Source organism: Monomorium pharaonis, chromosome 2, assembly GCF_013373865.1.
Source record: "Monomorium pharaonis isolate MP-MQ-018 chromosome 2, ASM1337386v2, whole genome shotgun sequence".
Taxonomy (NCBI): domain Eukaryota; kingdom Metazoa; phylum Arthropoda; class Insecta; order Hymenoptera; family Formicidae; genus Monomorium; species Monomorium pharaonis.
Window position 1 is genome coordinate 23,102,058 of NC_050468.1, and position 21,072 is coordinate 23,123,129.

The 21,072-nt window shown below is 33.8% G+C and overlaps 1 protein-coding gene across 1 annotated transcript in view; it reads left to right on the forward strand.

Moving 5' to 3' along the window:
• The first annotated feature begins 1,021 nt into the window (after positions 1-1,021).
• The window catches only part of LOC105836020, a 113,180-nt gene continuing 93,129 nt past the window's right edge, over positions 1,022-21,072 (forward strand). Inside the window, 2 exon segments of the mRNA XM_036283306.1 lie at positions 1,022-1,390; positions 7,026-7,508. The gene's annotated coding sequence lies outside the window, so the exon portion shown is untranslated.

Consider the following 21,072-nt stretch of genomic DNA (forward strand, 5'->3'; position numbering starts at 1 on the left):
GCGTGAGTCTTACACTGCATGAATTAAAATTAGTTAAGTTGTGTCGTGACTTTAAAAGAGCAACATGCCAACTATTAATCGCGTTAGTATGCACAGAGATCTATGCGGTAAATTATTCATTTGCATAAAGTAATTATATTAAATTAATTACAGTTGAGTTAATTAAATAGAGCAATGCGTGTTCATGTGAATAATTATGCGATGATAGTGTTGTTAAGTATCGATATTCGAAGAATCAACACAAGGTTAGTCAACGGCGTAACAATCGCTAGGAACAATTTGACATATTAATTATCCATATCTTTATTTTTTTAAATAAAACTATTATTCTTCTAAGCAAGGGGAAAGAATTTGTATACAGCGGATGCGAAAGAAACAAGATAAAAATCAAGATCCAGACTCCTGCAGAATAAAAAACCGATGAAATTGAGTTCGACTAAACTCACCAACGAACGTGATATAAATTTGCATCCTTGAGGTCTAATACCTCATCATGCATTCTCATTATTCATGATCTTTTATCGCTCATCATTATCACTTAAACGACATCATAGTAATGGATTTTATTTAGCTTCTTCTTCTTCGAAGGAGATTTTTGCCCCTGGCTCCAATCAGAAACATCTCTCCGTAACCGCAATCGCAATCAAATCAATCGCAGTTCCCCGGCTCTCACAATTCCTGGCTTCATTATCATAATTGTTCCATCTCGATCGGAGATGTCGCCGGAGAAATCTTTTTGGTAGATGTTGATTCAATCGTAGGTCTGGCGGCAAAGGGGGTGAAACAGGGATCGAGCCGACAGTCTCGCAGAACAGGCAAAAGCCGTCGACAGGACCAGCTAAAGCAGAGACGTGCACCGGCGTGTTCCGGTCGCGGAGGCTGCGCGGAAAAATCGATAGTCGACCGGCAGCGGCAGCAGCAGCAGCAGCAGCAGCAGCAGCGGTGCGGCGGCGGCGGCAGCGGCGACGGCGTCGCCGCCGTCGCCGCCACCACCGCCGCCGCCGACGACGCCGCCGACGTCGAGCGGCGCGATGGAGTCTGCCCGATGGCGCAGTCAACGTCGGGACCGGCACCCCAAAAGATCACTCTCCACGCGGTTAGACTCACGTTCGCCAATCCACCCCTTTTCTGACTGGCCCCCCCTCGTGAGATGTCGCATCCTCTGCATAAATAGTCCCCGGTCGAAAGCACGAGCGTCTTGACGAGGCGCGTATGCTCGCGTGTGTGCATGTGTGCGGATGGCGGACGGTGAGTTCGCGTGTCCACGATTGCGATTAAAAACAAAGAGAGTGCGTGCAGTGCCGCGGGTTGTGCGGATGCGTGCCTCGCCGGCACGTTGACACCTCCTACGCACCGCTGTGATCCCCGAGGAGGGGGGGACGAGGAAAAGGTGACGAGCCGCCCCCGTGAGATTATTTAACCGGGGGTTCGACAACCCCGGAGCCGAGGAGGACGCTCCTCTCCGGCGATGCCGCAACGTGCGGCATTATTTTAACTCCCGGGCGACGCCGACGAGCTCGCCCGGCGAACCCGAAGCGGCATTACGTTTACGAGACGCGAGCGACGTGCGCCGCGGGCTGAAGGGAAACGGGGATTCGAGTGCGTACTGCGGCCCGAAGCGAATGCGTACGCGAATTTGGCATCCCCTTTTACTCGCGCATTTTTTTTCTGCCGGACTGCTCGTCGACTTTGACGTCGAAGATTCGACGAGAGAGTATACACGGAAGCAAGGAAGATCGCGTGGACTGGATAACTCGCAAGGAGAAAGAGAGAGAAATTTATTTTTCTCCCGAAAAATTTTCCGCCAATTTTTATTGCACAACGTATCCCGCGAGCGAAACGAGGAGAAGCGTGCCTACACGATTCACCCGCAGCCGTATACAGGTGTATCGTATAGCGGGGAGAATTCATTCGCAGTTTGTTCAAATCTGACTTTCGCATTTTTTCCCCTCAAACGCGCGAGATGACGAGACACTTCGTTTTTATCGAGACTAAACTTTTGGCGACGAAATTGACGTGCACATGATCGCTATTGCTGATTCTCTGCCTCAGATTTTTACATATCGAGTTTCCCTCTCTGCCGGGTTTGCAGGCTACGGATCTCCGATACGACCCTGCGATACGCGCCTTTTCGAGGACATTGACCTCCGCTTCCGCGTCTGTCTGGCTAGTTTATCTGTTTTCCCTGGCACTCAAATGCCCTCAAACGTCATCGAATTTCGATAGAGCGCGCATACCGCAGATGCAAATACGCAAAATATTTTTCACGAAACATTCCGAGGGCAAATTTCACGGGGTATCCCCGTGTCAAGTCCGCCTTGACTGCCGAGATTCGTTCCTCTTTAGTGTACATTTATCACCTGACATTTGTTGTAACTATTGCCGCTTGGGGATTTCGGTATTGAGTGGAAAGAATAATTTCGAATAGTTGTCTCGTTCAGTGAATGCACCGTTCAGCACTGATCATTAAGGACCGGTTGCATCAATGTAGCTCAACTTTATGCTCGGTTAAACAAACTTTTTCTCGTCTTTTTCTAATTCTTATAATTAGAAAAACTAAAGAGCAAGTTAAACCGAGCTCAAAGTTAAGCTATCATTAGTGCAACCGGACCTAAATCAATTAAATGTTAAATTGGCTAAGATGTACGAGGAACGACATAAATCCATTGTGATTAGTAATTGCAGCTCCTTCCAGTCGATGTGTCTCCGCTAGTTGTTAATCGTCGCTCGAGCGATTACCACTTGTATCGCAATTTCTAAATTACCGTCGTAATTTCTCCCATTCAGTTGACCCACTAACGCGAATTTTGCGTCCGTGTATGTGATTTACGTTCCTTTCCATCTCGCGTCCCTTTATGCGGACTAATTATCGTACACAGAATTTGTCATTTACGCAATTCGTATTCGGCGCATGCAGACGTGAAAAGTTGAAACTTAATCGCGTGACCTCGCTTACGTGCCACGCCGACGAGGTCGCGCGATCAAGTTTCAATGTTTCATTTGTATGCTTAATTATAATATTTGTCAAACCACGCAGAGAATAAAATAACAGTGACTCGCAACATTCATAATTGAGATACAAAATTTGCGCAAAATTAAAAGTCAAATATTCGATATTATTTAAAATCATACTTTAATAAGAACAGAATTGTTATATAAATGAACGATTTATAATAATTTAAAACTTTGAAGAATAATCCATTTATGATTTAGATCGATGTTTTCCCTTCGCAAAAAATTAAAATGTCCGTTGTGAATCAAGGCATCATCATCGTCATTTATCATCACGACGACACATCGCGACGCAATCTGACGTATCGTCCATAATAGGTGGCTTCTATTTTCCTCACTTTCCTTCAGTTTTTTCCTCTTCCCGTATTTTTTTCTCTTCCAAGAAACGACTACAAGCTTAAAGCTACTCCAGCGGGACCAACTGCGCACTCATCCAAATAAGAAACGAGATTAAATACATTACAAGCTCCGAAAGCCGCATAATTATTACACGGCCATCATTACAATTTCGCTTATATTACTTCCCTTGTGCGCGACCCACTTGGACACATACGAATATTAATTTCGCTTCTCATCCCGTCCGCTTATTTGGCGACTAAATGGAGAACTGAGTTTATGAAACATAAAGCGTTTCTTCAATAAGTGAATTATGCGTAGCAGTGGTTCAATTAAGAAACACATTAACTAAAAAAAAAACAAATCGATTAAAAAAGTGTCAAACTCGTTTGTTAAATAAAAATATAATTTTTATTATATATGTGGTTAATCAATGGACTATTGGACTTTTATATTGTTGAATTTTTGTTGTTATAAGTTAATGACAGAGAGATAAGACTTAACATTCGTATAATGTTTTGATTTTATATTATTCGCTCATCGTGAAATCACCAATAGTGAATGAAAGATCCTATCAGCAGCACATTCTTCACGCTCGAGGCACACAAAGCTCATTATGCATTCATTAAAACTGTAATTCATTTCATTTCTATGTTCGTCGTATAGTAATAACATTATAAACGTGACTTTTATCAGACTGATTCCAGGTGTACGCTAATTTTTTTTTTATGTACGACCGCTGCTTTCTTGAATCATGAATTCTTGAGAATCTTCGGAGAGCAGTCGCGTTAATCGGATCGGTAATTTATTCTTAAGTACCCGTTTGCTTCTGTAGATAAAAGTGTCGAAATCAAATTGATGGGCCTCCACTCTAATCGTTTAATTTATATCAACAAACGATCGAGGCAAATTTTAAGCTGTGTGTATAGCTCGCCTTTCATTTTGAACGCACAGCGATATGTGACGCAAATAAAACAGTCAAATAATGAATTTAAAATTTTATCAAATCTACGAAAAATTGTTTCAGAAGGAGCACATTCCGGCGCATTGTCGCTTCCGGTCACGTCGCAGTGATAAATTTCATTACTCCCGAATTCGAAGTGCGTCCTTTCCTGCGGCCATCTCGACGATTGGCCCGGACCGCTCGGACTGCTTTGTGGCAATTTCATACGTTCGACGCGATAATAAAAATCGCTCGACGCTTTTCGATTATGGGAGAACAGAAAGTTTGTCACCATTGTACCGCGTAATTTTTCTTCGTAACGCGAAAATGTCGATCACGCGCGAGGATTGTTTATTGGTATCATGGGATTCTATCCCCGTTGCTTTCTTCCGAAGATTCTTTGTTCGAACTGATGCTTGGTCTCTGAGTTGAAGGAGATCGGTCGTCAGATTGAGAGTACAAGTTTCATAGAGCGTCGTAGAAAACAAAAATAGAGTACGGATCTTAGGTGAAATAAGATCGAAAGGATCGGCCTTTACGGCCGAAAGGCCCTGAATTTTTTTATTCTTGTTTTAAGATAGATCTGAAAAAAATGCTGATATAGGAGAGATGGTGCTTCTTAGGTCGCAAAATTATTAAAATCCTTACCCGTTGTAGGTCGATATTTCGTTATTGGAAAGCAGCAGTTACCTTGATAAAATGATGTGACAGATATCGGAATAAATTACAGAACGACACTAACAACGTTAGGAATATTCACTATCTATTCTTGTTCACAACGATATTGCCGCATTTGCTGGAAACTCTGAATTTCTCATGAGATCCGTTGCATAGGGGACACCATTGTGACCTACAAATTCTTACAGATTGTTATCGGGATATGAATAGCCTTTTTATCAAAAAACATAAGAAATCTAAAAAAATTCTAGTTAATTAAGGTACTCTGTATTTTTTTAATTAAATGGAAATAGCATTTTTTGAATAATGAAAATAATTATGAAATTTGATATTCTGAACAATTCTACGTCAAGCCACTTTTATAACTCTGAATTAAAATAAAATTATAAATGCATATGAGCGTACATACCCCACCAAATAATTATTTCAACAGATACGCGCGCTCCTAATATGAAATTAATTACGGCTCGGCTATTCGTAATTAAATGTCGCTGTTCACAGTACGATTCAGTTAAGCCGGTCAAGGAAAGTTACGATGGGATACAGGATGATGGGATGAGGGAGGAAAAAACGAATTCAGGATTTGAGGAACGGGAGCAAAGTTAAATCTGTGCCGCCTAAACAGCCCCTCTCATATCTTGTTGACACAACCAACGTGTCTCGGTGGACCAATAAAGACCAGCTTTTTGTTTTTCCTGTCTTTCGCAATGAAGAGAAAACCTACCCCACATCTAATCCCCGATTTCGACGTAGATATAAAAACGCGAAAACCGGATGTTTCGACATAAAGACAATTGGAAAGAAAAAAAAATTGTGACACTTTAAGAATTTCGGAGAATTTCCAAGATTGCGTGATTTTATGTGAAAAATATTTACATAAATGCTATTAATTTGATAAACTTTTTTTTAACGAAAGCTAATAAGATTCCGAAATTTAAGAACAATAATTTAAAATAAGAGTCAAGCGCGGATCTCAATGCGCAACATAATTGATGAAAAATTAATTTTAAATACATAAAGACATTTCGGTTCCATTTTGAGTCATCTTCAACAAATTAACAAATAATTTTTTTATTGCATTGTAATATAATCAAAAATAAGTGACGTACATTATTAACAATAAAGAATTTTTTAACAAAAACTTTTTATAGCTACAAGCTATGATTGATAATGTTAAAAACTTGATGTAACAAGAATAGAAGCTTATGCCGTGCAAATAAGTGGATGAACGTATGTTATTTTAAGACGGAATATAAAAAAGTATATGCGCGTATATTACAGATATTGATAGCCTTGATAATTTAATAGCTTTAAATCGATACATAATTAGTAGATCTGATGTAAAAGGAATAAATTCTAGAGAATCTACACAAATAGTTTTAATATTTGCTAGCTCCATGATTATTTGTAATTATGATAGACTAAAATAAAATTTGAAGAATCAAAAAAGAATTTTTGTAGCATTTATTCTATAATATATAAATATTATTTAAGGGATTATATCTTAACAAATAGAAAATCGGATATTTTTCAATATCGTGGAAAATTTCTACTTAAACAGATAGAAATAAATATTTAATATATGTATTTTAATAAAAAAATTTGAAAATATGTATATTTGTTAAAAAAGTAAAATACAAAATTACTTTAAAAGTCTTATTAATTTTTTGAATGAATTTTTCTTGATAAATTATTTTTCAAAGCGATAGTTATGATAACATTAAACATGATTTGTCCAAATTTGAAATTTGAGAGCAAAATTTTGTAATAACATTTGGTATTAGATTACATGGTGGACGCACATTTATTTACAGAACACTATTATTATTTTTTAATTCTAATTTTGCATTTTTTAAAATATTGATACATATTTTTAAAATAGAAACACATTATATTTATCTATCTTTTTTTTAAATACAAGTTTTACATGGTTTAAACAAATATTTTTTGCTTGGGGGTCCTCGCTCCTCAACACGTAAATTTGAATAATTATTGTCTTCTGAAAAAAAAAAAATATTTTTGACGCAACGTGCAACGAATTTTCTTTTATTTGCAGAAAAAGAGACAAGCGTGCATTTCCGAGGGAAGAAAAAGAAAACTAGTGTAAACGAATGTGTAAAAAATATGTTTTAATGAAATAACAACGGACAGGATTGTCGTCAAATAAACAATTCTATTCGTGCCGTTTCTGCAACACAGAGCAACGTATTTTCTTCGGTGAAGCGGCAACTGGTTAAAGTGAAAAAGGAAAGTACGTGGAGGATTAAATGGTGTCGCATGAAAAGTGCCCTTGGACAATGGATTCGTAAAATGAAGTGTTGTTCTCCCTCATTAAACTCCATCGAGAAGACACACGAATATAATTTCGACCGCGATCACACGAAGAATCACGCCAGATGGAAGCTTTAAAACATTACGCGCAGTTGACGGAATTGCAAGAACGTCAATTTCTTCTTCCGCGGACCCGGTGCGCTTCCGGAGAATGGACGAAGCTAAATTCTGGAAACGACAGGTGTGGGAGGAACACCAGGATCACCAGGTAAGAAACTGAACGATCAATAGTCTTATACAAACATGCGCTCCGGTCCTTTGTTCAGTTTCGCGAAACTAGTCGATTCGAGTCTCAATCAGAGAGGAATTCTCTAAAATGTGTGTGTGTGTGTGTGTGTGTGTGTGTGTGTGTGTGTGTGTGTGTGTGTGTGTGTGTGTGTGTGTGTGTGTGTGTGTGTGTGTGTGTGTGTGTGTGTGTGTGTGTGTGTGTGTGTTGAATCCGCTATCGAGAGGAAAAGGGATTTCTTTTATTGATTTTGCTATCATTAATTTTGTACGAATATGCGTTTAATTAATGGTAATATTTAAATGACATTGCTTTAATAAATACCGAGAAATAAATTGCAACCCTGACAGCGCAGAGATAATATGCGGTTCGCGTAATGCGACGTTGGCGTCATCGTCACTATCTCTTTGTGACATTTAACTTCGGAACTCACGAAAGACGTAGAGACAAAAGACACGAGCCTCGGAAATTTGCTACGGCCTTATTTATTCGCATCGCAGAAAGTCCCAGTCGTTCAAACGGAAAATCAGATTAAAGAAATTAAACCGGCTCCTTCCCGTCGCGGACGTTTTTTTTCTTCCGACGTTCCCAAGCACGCTCCATCCCCCCGTTTGCTAAGCTTTTTTTTTTATTCCGCGGGCGTTTGAGATACGCCGGACATGGTCGAGCGTCCGAGGAGAAAGCTTGACGTCAGTTGACCCCATTACACTTTTTTTAAAGTAATTGTATTGTATGATATTTTTTAATCCTCGGCACGTAGACGTCCGGAAGAAACTGAGTGTTTCTCTTCATTCCCTCCCCATCTCGCGGAAAACTTCGACTCCTTCTCTCTGTCCTTTTCCGATCTCCCGAGGACAATGACCTGACGACGGTTGCATTAAACAGGCGAGTTATTTCCATCTTCAGGTAGACGTCTCGTTACGAAAGCAATGTTCAAGAAAATTTTATTATATCTGATGCACTGAATCGAAGTTTTGTGTCGAATTTTTTATACACAATGTATATATAGCACGTTTAAAACAGGTATACAAATACAAACACACACACACACACACACAACGAGTAAGATTTTCTTGGTTGGGAGTATCGATTTCCGTAACGCCCGTCGAAGTTGTTCGTTGCACCATTTTACATAGCTACAAAGTACATTTGCTCCCTGTATCATTTCCTGTCTCGGCCTTCTTTTCTGTTTTTTTTTTAAACTTCTGAACCACTTTAGCATTTTTTTCGTGACAAAATCTTGACAAGAAGATCACACCTTTTTGATTGAGAATTTGATTAGCGTCCTCGTGCAATGCAAGTGTGTCTCTCTTATCACACCTTTAATAAACTAACATCAGCGTTCTACTTTGGTCAATTCGGTTGTTACTGTAAACAAACTCGTTCGATTTATGAAATAAAAGAAATATTTTAAATTCAGTATTTTTGTTTCATTTATCTTTTACAAGAAATATTGCCAAACATAGATTATTGTTTTCTGAATAAAAAATCAAGTATTCAATTTCCACTTAATTTACGTAACAAAAAATATTAATCGATTCTTTTGTTTTGTGAAAAACAAATACACGTATTAAATTTGTTGTTTTGTATAATGATAATATAAGTAACAAATGATTATTATTACGTATGTAACTCGTTATGTAATTTATCTGTTATTTATTATTATTATTATTATTATTATTATCTAGCACATGAGTTATTTGATATATTGATATGATATACATTACATAATAATTCAATCCGCTATCAATTATAGTCTCGTAATGAAAAATACAACAGAGAGTATATTTAGAAAATTAATCGTTACAGTGAGCGTTCGATCACACAGGTCACTCGGAATCGTATTTACAATGATTGGCTTTATTAAATATTCATCGGCGTCGTACTTTTATTGGCACGTCTAATTCTAGCATGGAAATCCAATTTCTGTAACTTTGGGTATTCCGTTCGTGTTTAACGGCTCATGCTGCGACCGTAACACATCATTAATGAGGGAGCTTGTTTGATCATCGCGCGCGCATCACAAATGTTTTCACCTTGGTGTTTCCAATCAGGCTAATAGTGTTTCGTCGATGGTGACGTTCTATACAGCCTGCATCTAGAAACGCATCGGCCGTGGCATTTGTGCGCAGTTGACGCGAAGTGGTCGGAGCGGTAGCCAATCTCATTACAGCTACCAATTGTTTTCGGCTCGCGTTGAACTGCGGCAACATGCGTACCGCAGCTCTCCGGATTTTGTCCGTCAATCCCGCTGTTTCCCGCGAGAATGAAAAGAACGAGGTTGTGCCGTAGTTGAAAATTTAGTATTCCGACATGAAAGCACGTTTCTCTACTCTCAGGATTTTCTTTTTTTTTTTTTTACGACATTACGAAGAACAAATCAGTGACTGTTTGCGAAAAATCCACGATACATATATACATATATCTGACATACGGTGAAAAACCATATTACGTATATTTAGTCTCTCAACTATATTTTTGATTTTATATGTACACTGAGAGAAAAAAAATACTAAATTCAAATAAATATTTCTTTGAATAGTGCTAATAATATATTTTATAGAAAATCAATAATATTTAGTTAAAACAAGTAGTAGTATTCTATAATTTAGAAAATATTACTTGTTTAAAATAAATATTACTGATTTTCTATAAAATATGTTATTAGCACTATTCAAAGAAATATTTATTTGAATCTAGCATTTTTTCTCAGTGTATATATTATATATATTATATATATTTTTATATATATTTCTAAAGAGGTACCAGAAAAAATATATATTTATATCATTTAAATCATAAAAAATAGAATTTCTATTTTTTATGATTTAGAATTTAGAATTTAGATTGATAGATTATATTAATATTAACAATATCTGATTTGTACCTTTCAAATTGAATTTATCAGATTTCCTGTTTTATTTCTCGTTAACCCCAGAAATTTTATTTAATTTTATCATAATTATACCATATATCTGCATATTAATGGTACAATTAAAACCTTGTTCGCAGTATATTAAAATATACAGTTCAAAAGCAAAATAAGTTTCTCTAATTTTAAGCTGTTTTTTTAAATTACTGGATTGATTTTTATTTTCGATTAATCGTTATAACAATCAGAGTTGTTAAAAATTGTACTGAAATTAAATAAATTAACGTATAGCTATAATTTCTATGATTTGTTAGAAAACATTTAAGTTTTAATTGATAGTAATGTGGACACCTCACAGCTGGTAGTAACCTGTCAATTATATAATCTTTTATCCTAGAACTTTTGCGCATGAGATATCGCATATAACATGCTGCCAACAATATTGGCGTATTATACCGCTGTCTTTCTCAACCTTCGCCGATACGTTTGTACAAATTATGCGCCGCGTCACGACGACAAAGTTGCGTAGGGATTCATGCGTGCAGTCGATGCGGCACGCGCGGTCGGATTTCGCGCTTGGAACGTGCTGTTGACACGTTTGATAAGGACACTTTTCGCCCATTGAGAGCGAATAAAGGCCCCGCGCAATGCAGCTGGCGTTTATGCACCGGCCCGATAAATTCGAGCGCGTCATTTCTTTTTATACGTGTCCCGTAACTCGCTCGTTTACGTCAAAATAATGATGCAGTAACGTAACGTCCGATGCTTTGCGCGTATAAGTTTGTTCGCTCGTGCGAATTGAGTTTTTTTTTCATCATGCATCGGAAAAAAATCACGCACTTTTCAATCGTTTAAATTTCATTCAATTACATTTTACACGTATATAAAATATCAGATTGATCATGAGATCATAAAAGTTATAAAAATTGTAAAAATTAAGAAAGTTTAAATGTAGCGTCAGAGTTCTCTACCACAATTCAATACCATGATCAATGTTATGTCCCAAATGTATTTAATGTATACAAGCTAATTGAAAATTTGTTGAAATTAAATTTATATTTAAGTTTATATTTAAAATAAGAGAAGAGAAACGACAAAATGAAGTGAATTAAATACCTTATTGTAAACATTGTAACTTGTTTTATATAAATATATATTAATTAAGAAGTAATAACTTGTAGGATTATTCAGATGCTTTTGAAAAAATTTTAATATATAAAATTTGCATATTTGTGTAAAAATTTCTAATATAAATTTTTTAGATTATTAAGATTGAATTCAATGTTAAAAAACTTTTTTTTTAGATATTTTCCTTTTCTGTTAAACTTTGTTAAAATTGTCATTTTTGTTAAATCGCAAAAGTATTGCATCAGACTTTAGTAACTCATTGGTAGAATTAAAAGTTGGATGTCCAGGAGCAATATTGATTAATTTATAGTATATATGTGCATGTATAAGTGTAAAACAAATATATGAAAATAATTATGATATAAAAAAACATTAGCAAAAAAAGGACTATATTTATGTACCTATATATAACACACATATATGTATACATATACTATATTTGTGACACAGTTAAATTTGTTTTTTATAAACTACTACTATGTTAATAAAAATGATAATTCCAAATTTTGTAAAATAATAAACATAAAAAAATATTACTTGTAATATTTGCCCTTTCAAGATGCACAACTTTTTTCTACAGTATTTATTTGTATCATCAAAAACAACAGAGATTCTAAATGAGCGAGTTACATGAAACATTGTGCATAGTTTCTAACTGTATAATATTAATATACCTAACTATTACAAGTAGAAGCTTGTTCAATTATCTCAAGCTTTTCAAAATTAATTTACTAACACGTATAATAATTTATATTATAACTAACATTTTTGTCTTGTTGCTGAATATTAATTAACATTACATTAATAATTTGTAGTTGAGTTTATTAGAGTTTGTCTAAACAAAGACTGAAGAGTCTAATCACTCAAATGTGCAATCATTTTAATGTTTTTTTAGATGATTAAAGTCGCTTTTTCTAAAGCAATTAGATGCTTGAACTAGACTAAAGCGTATCTACTCACGATGCACGGTTGCGATCAATACTAACGAGAATGAGAAAGTGTGTGTATGTTATGTAAGTGAGAGATAAGTAAATAGATAGATATATGGATAGATAGATAAATAGATAAATAGGTAGACAGAGAGATAGGTAGATAGATAGATAGATAGATAGAGAAAGAGAGAGAGAGAGAGAGAGAGAGAGAGAGAGAGAGAGCAATTTATAAATGAGTACGGGAATAGGATGAATGCTATTAAACACGCTCTTGTAGCGAATGTGCTATCTTATGAACGAACTTTCGGGCATGCCGCGAGTTTCTCAGAGAAAGAGATGAGGAGAGAGAAAGGAAAGGCAGAGGAGAGTGTTCGACAACACCTGCGGGAAACTGATATCTTACACGAGGACTTTGTGGCAGACTTATGCGTACTTACAGGAAGATGCACGACTGAGATGTACTTGCGATCTTCCGGCGTATATATGTTGCACTTTTAGTTATTTACCATAAATTATGTAGATAGAGGATCTATAATGTATTGTGAAACCTACGTTAATACGTTGCACAAAAAGCACGTCAAGAACGCGTCGCGTTTTCTAAATGACGTTATTATTGGCCTATTTCATCCCATGGCATTCTGAATATTTTCTCGTTTGCAAATTCTAACAAGTTAATATTATATTTATATATAATAATCTTTGTTTGAATTTTTTTGTTATTAAAACTTAAAGAGATTACTTTAAAATTTTTTGAAACAAAAAGAGAAAAATAAACATTTTAAAACTTATTAAAAGCTTTCTGCAATATATTTTTGATTAAAAAAAAAGTATTTAACAGGATTTATAATAGGATTATGAATAAGCTTTTCAAAAATTATCATTAGTCGTCCGTATTTATTCGGAAGATATATAATAAACCTCTTTCGCATAAGCTTGTATCTGTGTACAGTCTGCAAATAGTACAAATTATTATATTAGCAGGGGCGTAATATCATTTCATAAGTCAAGCGTATCGTTACTTTTGCTAATGCGTTATCGCTTCGAATCCATTAACGGTAAACGGTCATTACAGTTCGTTAAATACATTAGTTCGAGTGGAAACTGACGAGACGTAGTCGTCCCTATCGAGCCTGTTCTCGAAGCTAGCCGTCATATCATTTCAACCAAACCGTTGAACTCCAGAAACTGCGAATTCGTTTCGCAAGTTCGCCCGTTCTCACATACCTCCGGTGCAGTCGAAGTTTTCCTCCACTTCCTGTTCCGGTCGCGATCGACGTGTTAGCCATATACTTCATTGTTTTTTACAGATCCGACAGAGCTGAATCTATTTCTTTTCTTCTCAGAGTAATACGATACTTATGGAATAAATACCGAGCAACTTTAATAATAAATCGATTAAGTAATGACTTTATCATTTCTATAATATTTTTCTTCTGAGTAAGAAAACCGTTAAAGAAAAATGAAATAAAGTTGAATCTAAAATAAATAATATTATATTATATGTGTCTTTTACTTCTCCCTTAATATTATTTAATTATATTAAAATTAAGTAACTAGCGCACAAAGAAAAAATATAGTTTTTATTTAAGTTTAAAGATAATAAACGAAAGAGAATATTTCAACAAACAAAAGAGAATATTTCAATAGTTATACTATTAAATTGTATAACATGTTTGTGTTGAAATTCTTCGAACATCCTGAAGAAAAAGTCTCAACAAGAGAAAGAGTTTCCAATTTTTTTTTTATTAAATTTATATTGTACTTATGAATTAAATTAAATATAGCAGAGATCAGTCGTGTTTAAAGTTAAAATATAAATTTAACGACGCAGACACTCAGATAATTATGTTGGAAGCTTACTAATGTAATTTAATTTAAAGATTTAATTTATGTTAAGTGATTAAAACTTTTTTATTTAGACTATTTATGTTGATATTTTTTATTTTAATTGTGATTTTCTGACAAAGCATTTTTCTTTAACAGATATTAAAATATCAAAGTTATAAAGCTTTTTTGAAAATTTTTTTATTTGCAATTACAATATTTTTATCACTTATTCTCAGAATAACGTATCGATGTAAAATAATAAAATTCTATTATTTTTTGTTAGTTATGTTTCACAAAAATATTTTACAAAGATTAAACATACAGAAAATTATTTTCTCACAGACATTATTTCTTTTAAATTACTATTTAATGTGAGTAATAAAATCAAATTAAATATAATATCAATTTTGATATATATGCAATATTCTTTATTTATATATATAAAAAAGTATATATGTAAAAAAGTTATTATTGAAGATCCATTGTCAGTCAAATAAATATAACAATGCACACGATACGCCACCAATCCATCATTTTTTTGTAGATAAATATCGAAATATTAGCAAATTCTGAATAAAGTAAAATATTGCCACTGTCATATTTTAAATCCAGCTGATCTAAAATTCAATAGTGTCTAGATTTTTACTAGAAGGTTTCTACAAAATCTAAAGGACATGCTCCACTTTATGACTTGGTCGACTGTAATACTCCATTACCCAAGATAAGAAACTTATCGCCCTTGAGCATTTTCGACAACAGAATTATTTCTAAGAAAGATTACAGAGTCTCTAAATGAGTTCAAAACTTGTCTTTTGACACATGCAATTTAAATTTGATTCTCTGTGTAAGATTGCATTAGCACTCTTGAAATTAATATAGAAATATAATATTAATATTAATAATTTGTTTGGTAAAGTATTTATTAAAAATTTTTATCAAAAGTGTATTATATCAAATGGATAAGATTAATTACTGTGAACGCTATTGTTAAAAAAATATCACTATACATTTTATAATATAATAAAATCTTTTTAATAAAAAACAATATTAAAATAATATTTACGCATATGTAACTTTTTGAAAGATTTTATTATACGCAGTGTAATAATTGCGATTGAAGTGTGGTCACAAAAAATATTGACTTTTTTTTCTCGTTTCTAATAGATGAGTACGAAGTAGATATATACATTTCGATCTCTTACTTTTACTCTTGTTCGTACGTTCCACGGGGAAATCATTTGCGAAATTGCATAACCGGCTTCTACCTAACTTTGGTTTGTTATCATGCCCGAGAACTCGTGGATGGGACAAGCTGCATCACGCGATTACTCGCGTAGTTAAAAAAAGGATTATAATAGTCGAGATGACAATGATTAATATTAATGTATTCATGATACGTGCGTTATCTGCAAACGGTGAACAACACGGTTTTTACGTTAAAAGAACTACATTTAAAATGACGATCGCAGGTGAGATTTAATCGATTAGTTGCGTAACTGATATCTTTTAAATTCCTACGATATGCATTAACAATTATTCTAGCTTTGCATTAATTACACAATAATATTTATATAATAATTAATACTTATTTATTAAACAATTATTGTTTATATGTGTATCTTTCAATATTCGATAAAGGTTTGCAAAATGACAAAAATTTGAGAGTCAAGGAAGAGAGAAAATATCATAATAAAAAATAATAATCTTCGCAAATTAGTGTGAAAATATTATTATTTTATACTAAGTATTTTGAATTAAAGAAGAAGAGTTTAGCTGGTATCATATACAGCGATGATAATACTTCGAATTTGTGGAATACTAGTCAGTTCTTGGAAAGCTTTTTGAAAGTTCTGAAAATCCGACGTAATTCGATGGTAACCAAGCTTAAAGAGCTTTTACGTTATCCTCTGCGTCCTCACAAGTACATCACTATCTCCTTTTCTGTCTTTCTCTCTTCTCTTTCTTCGTAAGCGCAGATAACTACGTTCTGTTGACTTAACGTCACTGCCATTGTATTTATCCACCTACGTGTACCAGAACCGTCAGATAAATCTCTAGTATGGTTATTATATGTACGTGTACGTCATACATATTTCCAAATGTTCGTATAAATCGTAGGAACGCACTCAAAAACTTCTATATTTGTTGTACCATATTTATTGCAAAATATCGGCAATAAGAGAATTATCTCTACGAGAATTGTATTTCAAAAATTACATGACACGAAAAAATTTTGTAGAGTTTTCCTTTACTTCCTCTTTTTTCAAAAAGTGTAATTAAATATTGAAATCAGCAATGAAACGAGTTTATTGTCTGTGAAAATAGATTTTCTTCGTTCGCTTAACTCCGTGGAATTGTGGTTGCAATTATCTAACATGATGTTTGTTCAAGAATGTGCATTTGCCATCTCATTAACGTTCTATCGATCGTTACAAATTATTTATATTATCTACTACACATCGATTTTATTTGTTTCAGTTGATTATGAAAAAGATACGTCAGTTTTTATACAATAATAAACTTGTGCAATTTAATACGTTTCCAAGATACTAATGCAAATAATTTTTGATAACTATTACAGATTGTTTTTAATACATTGAGAAAAAAATGTTGTTAATTTGACTAAATTTTTCAACTAGATTAAATTTCTTTAGTTCAAGTATTTATGCAATTAACTTAAATACATAAAATACTTGAACTTTAATTTAAGTATTTATATATTTGATTGAAATACACAAATAGTTGAATTGAAGAAATTTAATTGAAAATTTAGTTGAAAAATCTAGTCAAATTAACAACTTTTTTTTTCAGTGTACGTATTACGATTATAAATATGAATAAATTTAAATCAATTTTATCATCGTTTCATTAATACATATATTATTATTTACATGAAATGTTTACGTAACTCGCAATAAAACCGAAATATTGTAATATATTTTATTTGCAAAATATTATTAGATTGAATAAAAATTTGTTCTTAAAATCAAACGTAAACAAAAAATTTATTCTCCGTGTATTATATGAATGAATATTATTTATATGAATTCTTTATAAAATATAATTTAGTCATATAATATTTTTATTATCTCTTACAATACAATGTGAAAAACGTTTCTACAAACTTATATAGCTCGAATCTGATTATTTTTTCATTTATTTGAAGTAGCAAAAATCTTTGAAAAGATTTATAAACATACTTTCAAGTTTCTAGAATAAACTATGTTTTATATTTTGGAAAATTAAATTAAATATGATATAATTATCAAAGATTAATTAAAAATTATGTAGAAGTTAATTTATTTAAAAAATTGTAACTTTTTATGATAAATACATATAAAATGTAACTCTAAAGTTTTCTAGTTTTAATTATAAAGCTTTGAAAAAAACGCGTGAATTTCAAATTCTTTGAAAATATAATTATTCAGACATATAAAAGGTACATGAGTGATTATTTTCAATAAAGAGCAAATATAAAAAATATTGAATATCATAAAAATAAATATTTTTTAATATTTTGTACAAAAATAATATCTTCGTTAAAAGTCTCAAAGTTTTTTCATTCGTTCATAATACGACGCCTCAATTCTGTTCTTTAAATCCATATTTTAGAAGTAATTTTCTTTTGAAAAAATAATTTTTGAATATAGATATTCAGATATTAATTTAGAATAAAAATATAATACTTACAATAATTTTTATGAAATTTATATTTTTTTTTACAAAAGGCGATGTTGTCTTCCCGAGTTACTGGTGTCCTGCACAAAAATAAACTTAGTAGAGAAATTGAAATACTTTTTTAATTGCCACATTGTACCTCTCTCACTATAAAGATTTTTTATGAGAAAATAAAGAGTGGAAGACTCTTTGAAATTCGTATGAAGAAACTTGACAGAAATTGATCGAATATGGAATTACCTAGATTCCATATATTAAAGAAAGGAATTTAAACGTCGCTTGTCGTAGTCCCATGGAAAATAAATGATTTATATATAAAAATTTTTTCTACAATTAAACAATTAATCTGTATTATTAATTAATTAATTTGATGCGGACAAATTGTTTATTTTTAATTAGCGCGCTCTGTTTTTAGGTTGTTGATTTTCTATATCGAGCTTTAATTATAGATTGCGATTGAGAGATAGAGAAGTATTAGAGAGAAATCGGATAATGTTTAATCAAATTGTATTAAAGTGACACGCAAATATCGGACGTCGTCCGCAATAACGGAAATTTCAGTTCTGAGATATTTTATAGAATTACATGAACTACTGCAACTCATCTTCAACTTACTGTCGTGTTCTGACGCCTGTAGAGAGATATTCCGCCATACTCGTGAATTGTCTTGATTCTCATATTACAGGCGCGACATAAAATTTTATTCAATGAATTTTATGACTTTCGTGTACTTTAATTTAATTGGTACTTTAAACTAATATAAAAGTTGAAACTTAATTTATATTAATAATTTATCTCGAACGTGATCTAGATTTATGGTTTTCATATTATATTCTGTATCGCGTATTATATATATGTATATGTATATATAATATATCTATTATATCATATTCCCTCTCGGCGTTTCAATTTATCTAGTAATCGATAGTTGCAACATTCATGTGACGCTCATAAATAAATTTCCTCACTATTCCTTCGGTTGATCTCTTTGTCAGCAATTCACCCTCTTTCGCACAAGTTGACAATAATTCTGGAACACATGTCCAGTAAATCTGAACTCATATTACATGTACGTGATCCCATTTGTTGCTAGAACGAAGTCCTAAATGAAAACTTGAGATATAGAATACTGTTCTTAAAAATCGAGAAATCTCCTGTAAGCTCGTCATATTAATCTTTTTCTCTGTGCGTCTCTCGTGCAATTTCCGCATCTTCATTGAAAGTCTCGCGCAGATTAAAATTACTCAAAATGAGATGTTTTCGTTTCATTTCGTTGCAGCACGGATAAAGTCTCGAGATGAAATTTACAAATAATAATATCAAATTTATAAGTAATCAAATATCAGATAAACGTGTTTATTTAAGATTTTATTATAATTTCATTGAAGTAAAATCTATTTAAGTTCTAATAAAGAATTTCTTTTTATTAACGTATACGTTATAGTAGTCCATAAGGACTACTTCAAGGAAATCTTTATATCTGTAACAGTTTACAACTTTGACGTTTGTTAGGAAAAATTCAGTTTTAAAAGTTTGCTAAAAAAATTTGTATGTAAAAAATTAATGGAAATATTAAGTCAATTATTTTGTGTTTTGATTTATACATTTATACGTCAATTATTTTTATATAAAAAATGTTAAATAAATGTAGGACTTTTGGCAAGCATTAAAATTGTTTATCTTTATAACAAAATTGTTTACTTGGTCAAAAATTCTTAAAAATTAATTCTTGATCTCCTTTTAGTAGATAAAGTACAACTTTATATTCTAATTAACAAATAACTGCTGCAGACTGATCAACATACTATAAAAAATGTTGCAAATAACAATATAAATATACAAAGGCAATCAAACTAATATTCATAAATCAACTATCTCCTCATTTCCTTCAAATCCTCCAATATGATAAAACGATTCTATATACAGTATAAACGTAAGAGAAACGTGAAAGGATGTGTACAAGGAGTGCGCTAAAATATATATGTATAAATCATGTAAGGTTAGTACCGCAGAAAGGATTAAGGTTCGAAACATTTGTGTTGCAAGGAAGCGTACGGAGCTCGTGGCAGAAATCTCCTTCCGCCAGCGCGAGATTCGTCCTCACATTTTTCTTATTTTCTTTCGCGAGGTACGCAGCCATAAATTCCGATTGGAGAACTCGCGTTGCACTCCGTGTGGTTCTCGTTTTAAAGAGGGCCGCAACGTGCGCGCGTGCTTGTGCCTTCCGCTCGTAAATCCCAATCAGAACTCGCAATTTATGGGGCGGGCTACGCGGCGGTGCGCGTCTCGAAATTCGCTGTCCGAATGCACGCAAATCCGATCAACCCTCCGCGTGTCCGATTTGCTCGTCGATTTGGCGTCGATCCCGCTCTTTTCTCCGCCATGCCCTTTTTTTTTCTCCCCCGACGACGATAACACGAAACGGACGATACTTTTTATGGACTACAAATTATAGCTCGAATTGCCGCGATTCCTCGAACGGAGGAAACGAAAGAACGACGCGTCAACGATGCGCTATCTTCGAAGGCTACGTTTTCGAACGTTGCCTTCTTCGTGCATGTATGTCGCTTTAGTGAAATTATAAAGAAAAATGTCCCGTTTGGACGTGTAAGTCCGAATAAATCAAGCGGAAACAGAAAACAGTAGTTTTTCAGAATTCACGCTCAGTTGATCTGAAAACGTTACACACACTGGGTTTTATTCCACAGCGACCGTTCGACTTTTCAATTCGTTGATCTCTAGCGTTTTACGTCGCGCAGGACGACGGAGCCCGAGCAGAAAACAAATTGTTGAATTTCGGTAAATGGAGGTGCCGTTTTCCACGGGGAAAAAATCCTCGCCGCGGAGGAAACGAGGTTTTCATCGAGCCCGAACTGTAGCACACAGATTACGCGCGTCAACGTAGGCGCGACGGTTGCAAAAGAGACCAGAGGCTCTTAGTAGAATCGGAAAACGATTTGTAATGGGGGACGTAAAATCATCGTTTAAGGCGCTTCCTGCATCAAGCGGAACTTGACTTGGGACGGGAGAGAAAAAATTCTAGTTTGACCGTAGATGCGCTCGAGAATCGCCGACCATCACGGCGAAGATTGATGAATCTCGAGACGCG